The following is a 19,060-nucleotide window of genomic DNA, read 5'->3' as shown; positions in this document are numbered from 1 at the left end:
AACATTCCTTCCATTGCTAATTCTTTTATTAATTTCTACCTCTGAGTGTCCCTCCATCTCTAAAATGAATTCCAAATAAGAGATGGAACTGACCTTCTTAATTCTTTTCCTCTCTGCATAAGTCATCTGAATCATTCGTGAGGATTCCATTTTCTGATAATTAGTCTTCAATCCTGAATTTCTGTGCTCCATTGGTAACTGATTACACTTGTAATTTTCGTTCTCCTCTACTTGCGCTGTAAGCACTTTATGATCAGAATATTTTTAATTTCCAGCCCCATCCGATTGTGTTTACTGTAACATGTGTTAAGACCAACTTCTATACAGATTTTAAATAATGTTGGTGACATGGGGCAGTCTCGTAACAGACCCTATTTTGTTGTAAATTTTTCTAAAAGTGCATGACAAATTTTCGCTGGCAGCATGATATTGTTATACAGTTCTCATATTATTTCAAGTTAAAAGACCCTTCATGTTTGCCAATGTGTAATGCTTTCCAAAGTAATTTTCTCGACACAGCATCATATGCTTTTTCTAAACCTATGAAAATTAATCCGATGTTGTTTTTTTTTTCCCATGTTTCTCTAAGTTCTGTCCTAATGTGAAAATATGGTCTACGCATAATCTACCATCTGTGAAGCCACATTGATCTTCTTGGGTCTTAAAATTTATACTTAAAATTTATATCCCGCTTGTTGTTAATTATTTTGCTAAAAATTCTCGTTAATGTGCTTCTAACACAAATTCCTGGATAGTTTGAGCAGCTTTTGCGATCCTCATCCTTAAATATGTTTTTAATGTATCCTAGCTTCATTTCCTCTGGTGCTAAATCTCCTTGTAATATTTTAGTGAATAATCGTGTTATTAGTTTCACAACTTTGTCACCATCGCATTTAAAGGACTCCAAACTGATATTTCCTGGTCCAGGTGATTTATCACTCCTCCCTGTTCTTAATATCTTACTTAGCTCGCTTTCTAAAATTTGAATCCCCTTCCCTTTCTGTTCTTTTCCTTCCACTCTTACTTCCTCCAGGTACTCTTGTATATCTTCATTTAATCATTTTAGGAAATATTCTTGCCATTCCTTTTGATTATCAGTTGAAGAATTGTTTTCGCTTTCGTTTCTTGTCGAAGCCCTTTTAGTAATGTTTCTTTCGCTCTCCCAGTTCATATTTTACTTTTCGCTTTTGACATTGGCACATGTCCTTTCTCATCCCTCATTCTTTGCTTGCCTTATTTTTTCATCGTTCCCTTCTCTGAAAAATTGTTCTTGTTGCTTCCGATTTATCATACAACCACTGATCGAATGCGTTCCTCTTTTCTTGAACTGCCACCACTCTGCTATACGGCTGTGATTATTTCACCTTATGGCCAGCACCTCTGTTGCTATATTTGTAACGTTGACTTTTTTGTGGTCATAGATTTCCTCTGTATTTCCTTCATATGATTCTTCAAATGTCCTTCCCATTCTGGCAGATAAGAACATTCATATTCTTTCATTTTCTAGGCTGTAAATATTGAAGTGTAGATTTTGTGCTTCCTTAGCACAATTCGTTTTAGTGTTCGTAACTTTGCACTCTTCCATCGTCAAAAACTTTTCAGTTTTACTACATATATGTCTGATCCACATCGGGCTCCTCTATATGATGCTGTATTGAAACTTCTTGCCTCTCTGAAGATAATGAGCTACATTTCGGAATTTTTCCCTTAAAAATTATGTCTCTGCACAAAGTACCCTGTAAAACTATTACGCAATTTTCGGACTGTTTCTGACCACTCTGTATTATAGAGTGAAAGATAGACATTGCGAAAGATTGCCCTTCCAAAGGAACCATCCCAGGATTCGACCGGAGCGATTTAGCGAAACTACAGAAGGCAGCGTACCGGCTCGTAACGATAGAGGTCTTCTTCTATCTTTGACTCCGACACGAGTGCTGTGGCGTTCTGCAAGTGCCCAACTTACCCCGCGCTGACTTACCCTCAGTGCGTATTTCTCCCGCTCGAGTGCCCTGCAGATTTCATTCTGGCACCGTCCAGTTTATACGGCCGCACGTCCGCACTAGCCCACTCCAGGAGACGATGCGCCTAAGGAACTGTATCTGTTTACCACTTCAACCACCACAAAGGCGACGGACTGTCGAAGGCATTTATACTGTATGTAAGTAGAGTTAGAAGATATGTCAGGAACTTCTGTACACGATGCCTTTTCAGATGGCTCCTCAGTGCATCATGTAATTTAACAAAGGTATTTCACACAAGTCTCAATTTAAATTGTGCAAGGTGTACCTTATTTCTTTAAAATTTTACGCAGTGTGACACTTATCACTCTGCGTCCCCATCCACGTTCTTGGCGCTTACCGTTCACTTGTAAATAGTAGATAAATCGTTCAATGTGTTGCATGTCATTCATGTTTACACGCTGACAGTATTTGTCGATCATAATCATTGTCTCACACTGAGTCATCATAAGAACTAGTTTTTCTGTTATGTGCAACAGCCATCACATCATAATCATAATAAATCACTTCCGTTAATAGTTGATGAGAATCACGGTTGCGACTATGTTTGCCACAGCGAGTGACAGGTTTGTTTGACTAAGACGAACCTTAGATAAATTCATTTAAGTTGCCAAATATCTTTGGCTTTTTCAGTGTACCGACAGTGTGACCTAATTCTGTTTCCTCTCATAAGGTTGCAGATCACAACCATTGAGTCCTATGTATGCATATCCATCTTGAAGTGTGTGTTATCTTAATTAATATTTGATAATAGCATCAATTATAGCATGTCCTTTGCTTTTAAATATTAATTGCTATTTTACTTTATATTATAACATTTTATAAGTATTCTTCTGAGATTAAAAAAAAAAGATGGCGTTTGCGTGATCTGCCTGCAATCTGAAGTTATCTGTTTTCATACTTTTCATTATTATGTATATTTCCTTCGTTGCCATGTTAAATGAGGATTCTCTTTTAAATATTGTAGTGACCGTGCCCAGTTTACTGCATGAAATTAAGTTCAAAATAGGCAGTGCACGCCCGGTTGTGGCCTTCTAATTGTAAATTGCCTGCATTAACACACGTTGTTACCAATACGCTAAGGGTCGCTTTAACGAGTCATTCATTCCTTGTATTCATTGTTAAGCCTCGCCGCTATAAACGTGTGCGGGTTTTATTGTGTAGGTGCAGTACTGGCTTAAAAAAAAATAAAATAATTTCTCTCTTTGTTATATGGCTTTTCTTGTATGGCAACGTCTAGCCCCAGTTTCCAACTCTCAACGTGTTATGCTGAATACGTAAAAAGGGATTTTCTTTTTTTTTATTCGTGACAAAGAAATGAGTGACAAAGGAAGTAACTAAAAGCTTAACAGTTACAATCATGTCTAAATAGACCATAGACATTAACACACTTACGCATGGAATTGACAAACATGACTATGGATGGTTATGGATTGAACAACATGAGCCCAATGACTTTATGCCATCTTCTACAGTGTCCACACTCGGATTACTAATCGACAGTCCATCAACCTGCTATATATAACCAATAGACAACTTTTTTGTTCCATTAACATGTAGAAAAGAATATAACACGTTAGACAGTTTTTAAGAGGATTTGCAGCCACATAGGTCCATTCATTTTCACGTTCAAAGGAGTTCCAAATGCAGTTACTGGGCTTCGCCCTCTCTGTTGTATTTCTAAGCAACTTTAACAGCAATTATATAACTGTAATAACCTATATAGGGTGTAAAAAACACTACGTATACAAATTTCCAAGTGTAAGAAAAGATAGTAAGAAACACATTTGTTATATTACACAAATATCACAGATGTACCGTACCCCAGATTGGGTTCTTTCAAGGATGCGTTGCATAACGGTCCCTAGGCCAACATTCATAGTTGTTTTGTCTTCTTCGTATGCAGCACGTTGACACTGGAATCTGATTTGCAACATACGTAGGTATTCGTGCTAGGAAGGGTATTATTTCATTACTGCCAGGAGTACCACGTCGCTGGATAAACAATTATTCCTGTGGCTAACGCTGTGTTATACTTACGTGAGTGTTTCTACTGATTTTTAGGGCCCCTTATGTCTAATTACACTGTTAAAAAAATGGTTCAGTTGGCTCTGAGCGCTATGGAACTGGCTCTGAGCAATATGGGACTTAACATCTATGGTCATCAGTCCCCTAGAACTTATAACTACTTAAACCTAACTAACCTAAGGACATCACACACACCCAAGCCCGAGGCAGGATACGAACCTGCGACCGTAGCAGTCACGCCGTACCGGACTTAAGCGCCTAGAACCGCATGGCCACCGCGGTCGGCAATTACACTGTAATCGTGTTAACTAACATTTCTCTCTTTGCTGTGAGGGGGTGTTAGAAGGCAGGAGGAGATGCATCAATCGAGCAGAAAGATGCATTTATGCCGAACGGCATTCAGGGAAGGCGTTGCCAAATTATGTCACGTTTCGTAGGCACGAAGGCTGAGTTAGTGAAACAGACCGCAGGGAAACTGGTAGATCTGACAGTACCAAATGCAAATTGTTCAATTTAGGATACTGTGCTACAGTGAGTTGAGGACAACCTCAATAGCCGGCCGCGGTGGTCGTGCGGTTCAAGGCGCTCCAGTCCGGAGCCGCGCTGCTGTTATTGTCGCAGGTTCGAATCCTGCCTCGGGCATGGGTATGTGTGATGTCCTTAGGTTAGTTAGGTTTAAGTAGTTCTAAGTTCTAGGGGACTGATGACCACAGCAGTTGAGTCCCATAGTGTTCAGAGCCATTTGAACCATTTGAACAACCTCAATACCATCACACGATCCACATCCAAAAATTAATTCTTCCAAAGTCAGTGTGTGTAACACCCTGCACGAAATGGTCAGGCATCCATTCAAGAATCAGAAGGTACGCGACCTGTCAACAGATGACGTACCCCTGCTAATGTATCTGCACCAGGTTATGAGTGGCTGCGTCACAAGACCCACTTGTTAATTCTTTCATTGGTCACTCTTTTGCTTTATTGCCTAGAGTCCTAAATTTCTGTGACTTTTTATGAAGTAAGGTAATCAGAGATTATACTTAATTTTACATTTTATGAGGAAGCTTTGAAAGAGAAATATGAAAAGTAAGCTGTCAACGCGAATGCAGCCGCTATAGGAATAGCATTGTTCGTGTACTTTCATGCTTTTTGTCAGATTATGTTTGGTCAACAATCGCAAAACTCCGTTTTGTCTCTCTGCCTCATGACGTCGCAGTTTTCCAGCAGGGGAGGAGACAAAGAGGGAGAGTTGAAACATCTCTGAATGTGTATGCAGGTATTGAGCAGCGGGTACTTCGTTTCATTAAACACGGTTTTAGTAGTGTCTGCAATACACAAATTCATTGTGGCCAAACGTCTACGATGTGAAGAGGACATTATAAATGCGCTAAGTCATGTTCTGGATCATGAATCTGATGGCGAGCTCCTAGATTCTTCATGTGAGGAAGAATTATCAACACCTGTAATTCCATATTCTTCATCAGAAGATGACGACATCTCTCAGGATGTTCTACTGAACATTTATGAAGATGGTATGCATGTTTACGTGTTTTTTATATTAATTATTGTTAATTAACGTGCTCCAGAGACACAGATATCAACTGCGACAATATATTCATACGTTATTGCTTCTTGTGTTTTTACAAGTTCTATATTACATCTGTGAAAGTGTGTCTTTGTTCTAATATTCCACAATATATTGAACACAAATACGCGTTTTGTAATAATAATTGCTACTGCAACACGAACAGTTGCCATATAGGCTAGGTCAGCTCGTGGCTGTGGGCGTCGTGGGCAACGAAATGACGAAGGTTGTGGACTATTTCAGCTTCCGTGAGGTAGAGATATTGTAGAACCAGCTGGAACTACTTGGAAAATGGAGGTTATAGGTGACTGTTCATCTGGATGATGTGAACAACACAATGTTTTCAGAGATCACGCAGGACCATCTCCGCATGCAAAATAAAACGTGACTGAGACCTGCTGCCTCGCTTGGCACCTTATGCTAACGGAAGAAATTCTGAAGCACATTGTAAAATGCACTGAGGCCGAAGCTCATCGATTATTGGGGTCTGATGAGTGGACAATGAACGTTGAAGAAGTGGAAGCTTTTACAGCTATACTGTACATATGTGGTGACACAGGCACGAAGAGCTTAGAACTAGACACGTTGTGGTCGATGAAGTGGGGAAATTGTGAGGTCAACAATGGCTCGTGACAGATTCAGAGAGATAATGCGTTGTCTGAGATTTGGCAGTAGATTTACAAGATCAGAAGAGAGAAAGAACATAAGTTTGCTTTGGTATCAGAAATCTCGTATCATTTTAGTGCGAACGCACTGTGTAGCTACATACTGGGTCCGTATATACTAATCGACGAACAGTTTCTCCTTCAAAGTTCCATTGCAGATTCAACCAATTCATGACCTCAAAACGGGAAAAAAGCGGCCAAAAGTATTGGATGGAAGCAGATTAATATTTCAAATGTACCCCGAATGGTTTCCCTCATCTGGAAACGAATGACACTAGGCCGAATGATGAGTGTCTTGGCAATGTAGTTGTGAAAAAATTGATACAACCTTACCTCAATGAAGGAAGAAATCTCAGACGTGACAATTTTTCACCTCCCTAGCTCTCTCCGAAACCTTGAGAGCAAATGGTACTAGTATAGTGGGCACCATAAATAAATCTCGCAGGAAAATTACAGTCTGCATCAAGAAGGCGAAAGAAGTGTTATACAGCACAGTATCAATGAAGAGCAGTGATACCTTACTGAGAGTTTATCAGGCAAAGAGCCACAAGCACGTCCTGATTCTCAGCAATGTTCATGCTTATTTTAAAACTGAAGATGGTGTGAAAAAGAAGCCAGATACAGTTACGTTTTGTAACGGCTATAGATATGAAGTTGTCGTGGTCGACAATATGGCTCGCGAACACACTGTCAAAGCACCATCGACACGTTGGTCTGTTCACACATTTTAAAACTTGGTGAATTGTAAAATGCTCTAAACGAGAAAAAGCTGAAACATAATGGCTTCATACTTTATATGGGGGAAGAGCTTGCTGAGAAGTACGCAGCAACTAGTACCTCCGTCGCACCAGAAGACATTCCTGAGAGACTAGAAAAGCGAACACGCTGTCATGTATAGGCTAACAGTGAGAGAGACAAATCATTTGTAAAGTGTCATATGTGGAAGAAAACTGCCTGCAACAAATGTTCATCAAAAGACTATTATTTTTGTTCATTATGTCACGGAAGCCAGTGGTGGTGGCACCCAGCACATGTGTGTAAGTGTTTTAAAACAATTAATGATAATTTGTGAAAAGGTATTTTATTTTTATTGATTTCATAACAAAATTTCCAGCACTTCAAACAATAGATTCATCAATTATAACACTGACTCCATGACATATTATAAAGAAAGGGACAGATGCTCAGGTCATTAGTGACCCTGCCGCGGTTCTAAGAATGTCCAGCTATTAGCGAATGAAGGCTTTCACGACCGGGTGACATAGCTGTTGATATACTTTCCGGGATGTGAGGTCGTGGTCCAAGAACTTTTCTGCTCCTTACGTTTCGTCCAGGACTGCGCTGGACTTCCTCAGAGGCGCTGCTCCGCAGTCGGCAAGACTCATCACATGCAACAAAATCTTCATGGTCCTCGAGCAGGAAAACGCGGTCCCTTTGATAGTTTTGGCGCATAAAAAGTGTTTCTTTTTGTATTCTCTAAACACTCTACAATTTTGTATATGTACTTTTTGTACTCCATTTGTGTAAAACTAACCACTGGAAATTCTTAAAGGAAGAAATCAAATATATGCAAATAAAGAAGGCCTACACGAGTTAGCAAATGAACTTTTCCTTCCTGTTGCTTAGCCCATAATTTCAAGTGATTTTTTTTTTTTTTTATCACACAAAAACTGACCTAGAATTTCTTGAATGTTATTAGAAACGTAGGCCCTGTGGTATAACTTGCAATAATAAGGTTTTAGGAATATGGGATGGATACTGTGTTGTGCCATCTTCTGGTGTAGTTTTAAGTGTTAATATACTTGAAATAAAGTGACTTAACATTTTCCTGTAATATTTGAGAAAGCTTGACATTGTTTCACATGGAGAACCTCGAGTGAAAAGGACAAAGACTATTAGCGCGATTTATTATCTGTGCAGACAATGGTTAAGGAAGACAATATATACTCTGTTAAGTTTCATTTGACTGATAACAGGGAAGACATTGTACCTTTTGGAGTAGTACTGCTGACCTAGGAAGAAGCACTCCTCCTACATTCCAGCGAAATAATTTTTAGTTTATCCAAATCCTTTCCAGAATGCAAAATTTTATGTATTACTACTGAAACCATCTTATATTTAATGACTAATTGTGTCCTTTCCTGCAGTTATTTAAAGTTTTGTCAGTTACGATCTTGCTCTATTCTTGTCCGCCATTACGCTCGGTACAACTATTTTTGGTAATTACGACTCCTCTAGTCCAGATATTACTGAGATAACGTATTTAGTTTATGCATTTACGAAAATATTAAAGTGACTATGCCGTCAATTTCACTTCCTGATGCTAATTTTGTTGTTCTAGGCCACAAATGTCGAGTATGTTATTTTGAAGTAGGTGCCATTACAGAGAAAGCCATAACTAAATATGCTTCATGCAATTAAAATTAACAAACCAGTGTGCTATAAATAACTTCAATCTCTGACACCAAGAGAGATAATGTTCATATGCTGTATTTGTTTGGTGTGCAATAAGGCTTCTGCACAATAGGGTAACTTCAATAAAAGGATATAATTATAATCAATTACTTAGCAGGCCGTAGTCTTGTACAGTTTAAAAGATTGTATGTAAAAGTAATTAACTAATATACAGCACCTTACAATTACAGATCATTCACTCGCTTTTACACACCCATACACACACGCACACACACAGGCAATATACACTGGAAAGCCAAAGAAACTGGTACAACTGCTTCATATCGTGTACGGCCCAAAAGGCACGCAAAAGTGCCGCAAAACGACGTGGCATGGACTCTACAAATGCTGAGGTAGTGCTGGAGTGTATTGACACCATGAATCCTGTAGGGCTGTCAATAAATCCGTAAGAATGGTGGAGGTCTGTTCTGAACAGCACGTTGCAAAGCATCCCAAATATGCCCCATAATGTTCATTTCTGGGGGGTTTGGTGGCCAGCGGAAGTGTTCCTGGAGTCACTCTCTAGCAATTCTGGACGCATGGGGCTTCGCATTTTCGTGCTGTAATTGCCCAAGTCCGTCTAAATACTCAATGGGCATGAATGGACACAGGTGTTCAGACAGGACGCTTACGTATGTGTCATCTGTCAGAATCGTATCTATATGTACCAGGGGCCCCACATCACTCCAACTCCACAGGCCCTATACTATTACAGAGTCTCCACCAGAGTCTCCCCTGTGGAACTGCGGAGTCCGTCTATTTATGAGGTTGTGTATACATGTTTCCAGTCATCAACAGTCAATGTCGGTGTTGACAGGCCCAGGCGAGGCGTAAAGCTTTGTGATGTGGTCATCAAGAATACGAGAGTGGGTGATGGTGGTGGTGATTAGTGTTTAACGTCCCGTCGACAACGAGGTCATTAGAGACGGATCGCAAGCTCGGGTTAGGGAAGGATTGGGAAGGAAATCGGCCATGCCCTTTCAAAGGAACCATCCCGGCATTTGCCTGAAACGATTTAGGGAAATCATGGAAAACCTAAATCAGGATGGCAGGAGACGGGATTGAACCGTCGTCCTCCCGAATGTGAGTCCAGTGTACGAGAGTGGGCCTTAGGCTCCGAAGGCCCATATAGAGGATGTTTCGTTGAATGATTTGCACACTGACACTTCTTGATGGCCCAGCATCGAAATCTACAACAATTTGCGGAATAACTGCACCTCTGTGACGTTGAACTATTGTCCTCAATCGTTGCTGGTCCAATTTTTGTAGGATCTCTTTCCAGCCTCATCAACTTCGGAGATTTAATGTTTTACTGGATTCCTGATATTCGCGGTACACTTGTGAAATGGGCGTACGGGAAAATCCCCACTTCATCGCTACCTCGGATATGCTGTGTCCCATTGTTCGTGCGCCGACTATAACACCATTGTAGCAGTAGTAACCTATATAACAACTGCGCCAGACAGTTGTTGTCGTACGTAGGTGTTACCGACGGTAGCGCTATATTCTGCCAGTTTACATATCCCTGTATTTGAATACGCATGCCTGTACCAATTTGTTTGGTGCTTCAGCATATGTAATTACACAAAAGCACCTGCAGAAATACACACAACATCCAACAAAGAAATTCATAATTTTTTTAAATATGCCAATGATTGATGGAGAAGCTACCTCCTGCTGCACGAAATAAGACTGGGACACTTTCTTTCACCTGTGTTACTTGTTTCAGATTCTGAGTAGACCAGACTTATTTTAGCAGCCTTACACTCCACATGAGTTACTGGCCGTCCCGTCGTGCTGTTTGCTGTGGTCAGCAGGACGCTCTAGAGGCGGCCATCTGCGGGCAACTCGTTCCTGTCCCTGTGGGAAGGGCTGGCAGGTCAGACGAGGGAACATAAAACTCGGCAGTCCTCCGCGGTTGCCCCTGTCGCGTCCTCACGTACGCCGCCCTACGGGTTTTACTGCCCAGGGAATTAGGGTCAGCATTCTCTGCCCCTTGCGTGACGTCGCTCATCGTGAATAAAACTGGGCGACGGAGAACGGCAAACAGAGAGTCACAAGACAGCTGTCGTACGGGAAGACGACTGTGCTTCTTTATTTGTGGTAGGGGGGCAAAAACAGTCCATTTAACATACATGAACTAATTACAAATAACGGTACGGTTTCGCCGGCACCGAATACTAAGTGGTCAAGATATTTAGATGGCAGAGTATCCTAACGGACAATTTTGAGATAAAGAGCCAATGGTCAGAACTGAATTTTTGTTACGAGACCTTTTAAGAAAAATGTATGTCAGACACGTCCTTGAGAACAACAACGTTAACAAACAACAGCTGGTCCTATCAGCGTTACTGAGATTAATTGGAAGGTTTCTGGAAGTAAAATGTTGTATAAGTCCTTTTTCTTGTCACCAGCTTCCCACTGATTCCATGCGGCCCACCACGAAAACCTCTCTTGTGACAATCTCTACAGAGTACCATCTACACTCAACGTGCTCAAATATTTGATGAATGTATTCCAATCCTTGACTTTCCCTACAATTTGTACCCTCTGCAGCTCCGTCAAATATCGAGAAAACATTTCCTTGATGTCTTAACACATATCATTTTGTCCTGTCGTATCTTCCTGTCAACGTTTCCCAAGTGTTCCCATTCTCAGGAATTCTGTGGAGAACTTCCTCATTTCCTATCTTACCAATCAGCCTTATTCCACATACGTCTGTAGCACCACATCTGAACTGCTTCACTTTTATTCCTTTTTGATTTTCCCACAGACCATGATTCACTTCCGTACAATACTGTGCTGCAGAAGTAAATTCTCCGAAATTCCTTGCTGAAATTAAGTCCCATGTTTGATACTAGTAAACTTCTTTTAGCTAGAAATGCTCTCTTTGCCTCCAGCGGTCTGTTACTTTTTATGTCCTCCGTAGTTCTTCCATCGTGAGTTATTTTGCTTCCGAGGTGGCAGAATTCCTTAAATTCGTCTATTATATGGTCCCCAATTCTGAAATTAAGTTATGACTAATATCATTTCTGAAATTCCTCATGTCTTAAGACTTTCTTCTGTTTAGTCTGTATCCATATTCCGTACTCATTGGAATAGTCACTCCATTCAAGAGGTCCTCTAATTCTTCCTAACATTCACTGAGGATTGTAATTTGTCATCGAATTTTAGTATTCGTATTCTTCCTCTCTGCATTTTAATCCCACTCCAGAAGCTTCTTTTATGCTTCTTAGATGTTGTAATTGAACACAACACCCTTTCTGATCAGAGCAGTTCGTTCTAGAACTTCTATTCTTATTTCTCCCTGTTACTTCTCATTGTACACTAGTGATTATAACTAAATTTCCAGGTTTAAAACGCTGTAAAAAGCCGCTGCTCAGAATGACGTGCAGTTTGAGCGGAACATTATCTAAAATAATGGGAATCATTATGAAAACAAAAAAAAACGAAAACTTTTCCATTAGTTGACACTGTCAGCGTCATAACGTAAATGGGTTTGGCTACAAATGACAGATAAATCACAATACGAAGCTATGGAATGAAATGAACATTAAACCAACTTTTTACTGCGCCATGTACATAGCCGCCCGAGTTTGACATTCAACATTTGTGGCATTGGTAGTTAGATAAGCCCATACACCACACTGAATGGGAAAAATCGGTTTTTGTCATGAAGCCTACGGCGTCATAAGCAACAACGAAATCGGTTTTTAATTATAGCGAGGTTCGCGGAAGAAGAGTTCAGTAAATTGGCCACTGTTCTGTGCCACAAGCTGAAATCCAGAAGCAGCATGTTCCACAAGAGATCGGAATGTCCCGGGGTTCACGTTCAGAATGCGTTGCGCAATGCGTATTTTCATATCAGCTACGTTTATAACTGGAGCACTGAGCGCAGCATGTTTTTGACGACCCGAGAGTGAAAAGTCACACGGATTAACATATGATCTGGTCGGCCAGGCTGTAGGAAAATGACGGCTCATAACTCCAGCACTTCTGAAATGCCCCTGCAGCAGCTACTTCACTGTCTGTGGAATGTGCGGAGGAGCGCCATCTTGCATAAAAATGACGCTACCAGCACATCCTCGCTCTTGAAGAATTGGAATGACACCGCAAGACCCACCACCTCGAAAAAAGTATGGTTCTACGATAACCCGCACAGTTACCCTTGCAGAATGGAGTGGTACCGGTACATCTACATATATACTCCGCGAGCCCCCGCACGGTGCTTCGCGGAGGGTACCCTGTACCACTACTGCTCATTCCAATTCCTGTTCGGCTGGCAAATAGAGAGAGAGAGGAAACGACTGTCTATGCTTCCGTATGAGCTCTAATTTCACGTATTTTGTCTTAGTGGACATTATGCGCAGTATACGTGGCGGCAGTAGAACGTTTGGCACTCAGCTTGAAATGTCGATTCTTTAAATTTTTTCAGTAGTTTCCTTGCCGCGTGGAGTGGCCGCGTTGTTTGAGGCGCCATGTCACGGATTACGTGGCCCCTGCCGCTGTTGGTTTGAGTCCTCCCTCGGGCATGTGTGTGTGTGTGTGTGTGTGTGTGTGTGTTTTGTCAGCGTAAGTTAGTTTAAGTAGTGTGCAAGTCTAGGGACCGGTCACCTCAGCAGTTTGCTCCCCTAGCAATTTACACGCACTTTGAATGTTATCTCCTGTCCATGGATTCCCATTTGAGTTCCCGAAGCATCTCCGTAACACTTACATGTTGTTCGAACCTACCGGTAACAAATTGAAACGTCCCCTTAGCAAAATTTATACAAGACTGGTCTATGTGAAACGTCCTCTTTGAACAATTTATATAAGACTGTGCTTAAGCTGACACACAATATCTTTAGCGCAACGCAATCTGACTTCCAAAAATCCCTACGAAAGAATGGCCCTGACTAGCATTAACCTATACGTTTCACAAATCACTTACCTCACAAAAATCTTCGTTACTCAAGCTACTGCAATACAGCGAGCGCCACTACTGTCAGCTAAATAAAATATTCAAACTACTGAAGGCACTAACTACTGACAGGCATAGTTAGCAAATGAAAGATTTTAATAGAGAACAAACAATGTATTTACCTCACTGGTCATAATACATAGAGCAGTTCATGACACCAATTCTTACAAATTTCAAAACTCCGCCATCTCTCTCCCCACGTCCATCACTGCTGGCGGCTCACCTCCAACTGCGCAACGCTATGCGCAGTTAGCATCCAGCTGCCGCTGCCCAACACTACAATGGCAGACAACAATGCAGACTAAACACAGACTGCACACGGCACAGCCAGTGATTTTTCATACCGAGCGCTACGTGGCGTTACCAATAAGAAAACGTAAACAGCCTACTTACAAAATCTAGCAGCACGCCTCTGAATTGCTTCGATGTACTCCTTCAATCCGACCTGGTACGTATCCCAAATATTCGAGTACTCGTATATGAGGTCTCCTTTACAGGCGAACCACTCTTTCATAAAATTTTCCCAATAAAAGTCGACCATTCACCTTCCTTACCACATTTCTCACACACTCGTTTCATTTCGTATTGCATTGGAACGTTACTCCCAGACATTTAAACGACTTACCTGTGTCAGGCAGGACGCTAGCAATACTGTATCCGAATATTACAAGGTTTTTTTTTTCCTACTCGGACGCATTTACATATATTTTTCCACATTTAGAGGTAGCTGACATTCATCACACCAACTAGAAATTTTAAGTCGTCTTGTATCTTCCTAGCGTCACTAGACTTTGGCACCTTATCGTACACCACATCATCATCAGCAAACAATCGCAGTTTGTGTGAGATCTTATGGGATTTAACTGCTAAGGTCATCAGTCACTAAGCTTACACACTACTTAACCTAAATTATCCTAAGGACAAACACACACACCCATGCCCGAGGGAGGTCTCGAACCTCCGCCGGGACCAGCTGCACAGTCCGTGACTGCAGCGCCCCAGACCGCTACACCAATCCCGCACGGCCAACCGCAGTTTGCTGCTCACCCTGTCCTCCATTTCATTTATGTATATAGAGGACAAGAGTTCTGCTATCACACTTCTCTGAAACTCTAGACTACACCATTGTCTCTGAAGAATACACACCGTCGAGGGAAACATACTGGGTTCTACTTCGAGCCACTCACACATTTGTGAACTTATTCCAAATGCTCATACCTTCGTTAACAGACGGATCCGTAGTTCGCAGTATGTTATGTGGGGAAAGGGCAAGCTGAGTTTCGCAGGAGTGATGCTTTCTAAAAATGGTTCAAATGGCTCTGAGCACTATGGGACTTAACATCCGTGGTCATCAGTCCCCTAGAACTTAGAACTACTTAAACCTAACTAACCTAAGGACATCACACTTATCCATGCCCGAGGCAGGATTCGAACCTGCGACACCAACGGTCGCGCGGTTCCAGACTGTAGATGCTTAGCCTCAAGAAAGTTTATTATGTTGAAACTGAAAATATGTTAATGGTTTCCGTAGTAAATCGAAGTTAGGAGTATTGGTCTGCAATTTCGCGGGTAGATGAATGTGGAGATTTTCCGTAACCCATATTCTGCAATTATACTTATTGGAATGTCCTCGAAGATGGAACTGAACTTCGTCTGTCTACATAATGTTCTGTGGGCATTCATTGACGACTTCCATGCGAGCAAGAAATTCTAGAGTATTCGTTGGTCGTCCTGGCAGGTCAGCAAGAAGCAACTTTTGAACGTGCGAATTTTGTGTGGATAATACTGCAGAATGTTTCATAGAATTTCATGCACTGTGCTCACAGACGAGTTCAAAGTTCGGGCAATTCCTCGTGCACTGCATGGTTGCTCATCACCGCTCAATCCTCCTACAATTCTGTGGCCACATCTTTTATAGACTTAGGATCACACTGCACTCCACATGAAGCTGTCTTTGTGGATTACCTAATAATTTTCTCCAGATCGTTGACAGACTTCGGCCAACACCTTTCTGTCATACCCTTGAGTGTCTGGAAGCTCTGCAGAACTACTAGTACACATCACCGTCCTTGTAAAAGAGCTTTACCAAAAGCCCACGATCCTCCATTGTGACAGGTAAGCCGAGCATCTCAGACGCATTCTGAGGAACGCCCTGTAACACGTGTATTTTGTTTTACATATTTCGTCACTTAAGCGCCATTGAGGGGTAAATGTCTGAATTACCTCTATGGTACCTTTAACTTACATGGAGCCAAACAGGCCGTCGTATAACTCCCACTCAGCTTTCTTTTGCTATTTTGTGTGTTATTCATGTCTGTAACGTAGATGCATGATTTGTCAACCTTAAATGCGATGTTCAATCCTTATGTACTTAATTCGACATATAATCCTCAGGTTTATTCAAGATTTTTTAAAAATAAATCACGTAAGAATTTATGTATAATGATGTATAATCATTGTGTATGTAATTTGATGCATAATCCTCACGTTTATTTATAATGGTTTAAAAATAAGTCACGTAAGATTTTATAGCAGACTTCATAATTGTGCAACGCGGGCATACCATTTGCTTCCTAATATAGCTCCACACATAGTAAAACAATATCCGTAATCCGTTTACGCCCCAAAACGGTTATTAGTAGCCTGCAAACAGCAGTGTGCAGCTGTCGTCTAATGCAAATGTGACTAGTGATGGGTTAACGAACATATGCATTACAGCTTATGTCTTGTACGATGTTTCAATACGTGTGCTTCGCACGGTGTAACAATGACACGAATGTATTTAACAGGATTGACAACGACATATAAATGTGTCAGCTTACATTACGCTGACATGGTTTAAAGTCGTAATATGTAAGTGACATGACTAAATAGTTAAAACTTTTTTTATAATCGCCATAACGTCGAGATACGTAATGAATCAGTAAAATATTTTTTAAAACATTCTTTATTTTTCAGAAGAACTTCATAATGGCCTAAGGCCGGAATTGCAATAGTGTGTAATAAAAACTTATCACAGTCACTGGCGTAAAGATTATGTCCTTCAAAAAGTTTTTTGTGACTGTGAATCCCAGCTACAACAAGCGTATTAAATGCGAGAGTCCTCGCGGCTTTCGACCGTTCCCATATTCACGATTTTATGTATGATATTTATCCCGAAGACTGAAGCTGCGTCTCCAGGCCCATAAATTCTACGAAAGAATGTGAATAATCGTTTGTTTGCCACTTCCCTCAATGATTTTAGGAATTCTTAAGGAGTCATATCAATATCTTGTGTCTTACCTGAACGGAAGCCCACAGTGAAACCAATTCTAGGGTACTGGTGCCGCGTTTGGAGTCCGTACCTACTAGGAATGGCAACTGCCATCGAAAGAATTCGAGACGCAATACAATGATCGTAATAAATCAGTATTAGCCGTATGAAGCTATTCTTGGAAGGAAGTCGACGAAGTTCTCCTCAAACTTCATCAGTTATGCTGGTGAAGCTGTATTCTAAGGGGTCTGAGCGACCATTATGCTACCACCATAGCATAATTCTCATATGGCACATGAAAATAAGACAACGACAGTTTGGGCGCGTACAAAGGCACACAGATCTCTAGTTTTCCGTAGTTCAATACAGGAATAGAACAGAACAGAAAATGTTCTACTGCATGTACTGTAAAAACATCAGCCCCTACAGTTGCAGAATACAGAAATCCGGTGTGCGACAAATAAACTAAAAAAAGAGTCACACAGCTTAAATTTCCATTCGGTGAATGGCATAAAAAATAAATTACCATGAATCAGGACTGATCATGGTGGTATGGGTGGATAGCTCAGAAACACACCAAGGGCCACTTTTTTTCCGGATTTTGCCCGCAAAACGTCAGACTATGCTTTTGGTTACGGACACCTGATATTATATATTACTGAATAGATATAAAAATCTTCTCACACGTCTGCCGCGGGTAATCAGATTTTACATATACTACTGTGAACAAATTGAGAACGGAAATTCATATTAACTAGTAACAGTCGTTATTTCAACACCTCTTTGCTTAAAGTTGCAGAATTAGTTCCATAGGAAATTGTTCTCCAAATTTTATGGAGCCGGAATGAAGTTTCTCGGTTTTTAATGAGGCCTTTGATGACGGAAGGTTAAGTGCTAACAAAGAAAGACCTTAATGTAATGACCGATCGATGGAAAATGTGCTATTAACTTGCCGCCTTTATGAAGAGTCACTAAAAGTTTAAGCGCTTCAACGGTTAACGGTTATCACATGATACGCGGATCCAATAACGACCTCTTGGCATAATTAAATACAGGGTTTTCTGTAGAGGGGAGCTGTAAGGTTCTTCAAAATTTCAGGCGTGCCTTCCAGTTATCATTCCTTTCATATGCAGCAAAACAGAACCCTTCGACAAGTAACATAATTAATTATCACGTAGTTACAGGCATAAGTTCTACATGACGTCCTATTAATTCATAAATACTGTGTAACACATGTATGTTAAGCGCATTATATTATAAAAAATAGTATGTAAACAAAATACCTTTCATGGGTTGCAATGTTTATCTTTATTAGCCCTGTAGCGTTTAGTCTTATATATGAAAGTCATCTTCACTGAATCTGCGTTAATTTTACGTGTCCTTAAAAAATTTTTTCCGTCCTATTTTCAGCGGTTTAACATCGTATTTGCACCCTACTCCTGATAATTACAGCATTACTAATTACCTATATAAAATCTAATTCAAACTGTGAAATGGCGGCTGTTCGCTTTACTAATATTAGTATGAAAAGTCCGATCTTCGCGATGCGAATGTTAAAAATAATTGGAAATGTAACAAAATTATTACTATTAATGTCTGAAAAATTGCAGTTGGTTAGCAAAGTACCCATGTATTGGGAAATCTTCATTTCTACCAATAAGAGATTACTTTTGCCTGTTGTGGTTTACTATGAAAACAGCTTCCAGTCGCCAGATAAATCACTCGGTCAAAAACGGTAATATCACATTCAGATAATCTATATGTTCTCCTTGACTGCAAATGCAATGGAAATATATGTATTGTAGATGAGCTTCTTCTATTGGAAATTAACTTGCACAATCACAGATAATTTCACCATGTAACAACCCCAGAGTTTACAATATGCCAAATTTCGCAGATGTTACTTCACAAAGCGGAAAAGCTAACATTTATGTAAGACAGATGATTTCACTAAAATTACTAAAATTTAAGCCCACTGTTGAAGAGATAAGGAAAAACAAGTGTAAATACTCTGTAGAATGTGACATCACATCAAGGTCACTAGCTTTGCTACTTCTCAACCTCTTCAACACTAAAAATACGATGCTCTATAGCGCGTCT

The sequence above is a fragment of the Schistocerca gregaria genome, chromosome 8 (genome assembly GCF_023897955.1).
Source record: "Schistocerca gregaria isolate iqSchGreg1 chromosome 8, iqSchGreg1.2, whole genome shotgun sequence".
Taxonomy (NCBI): Eukaryota; Metazoa; Arthropoda; class Insecta; order Orthoptera; family Acrididae; genus Schistocerca; species Schistocerca gregaria.
This window is presented reverse-complemented; position numbering follows the sequence as displayed.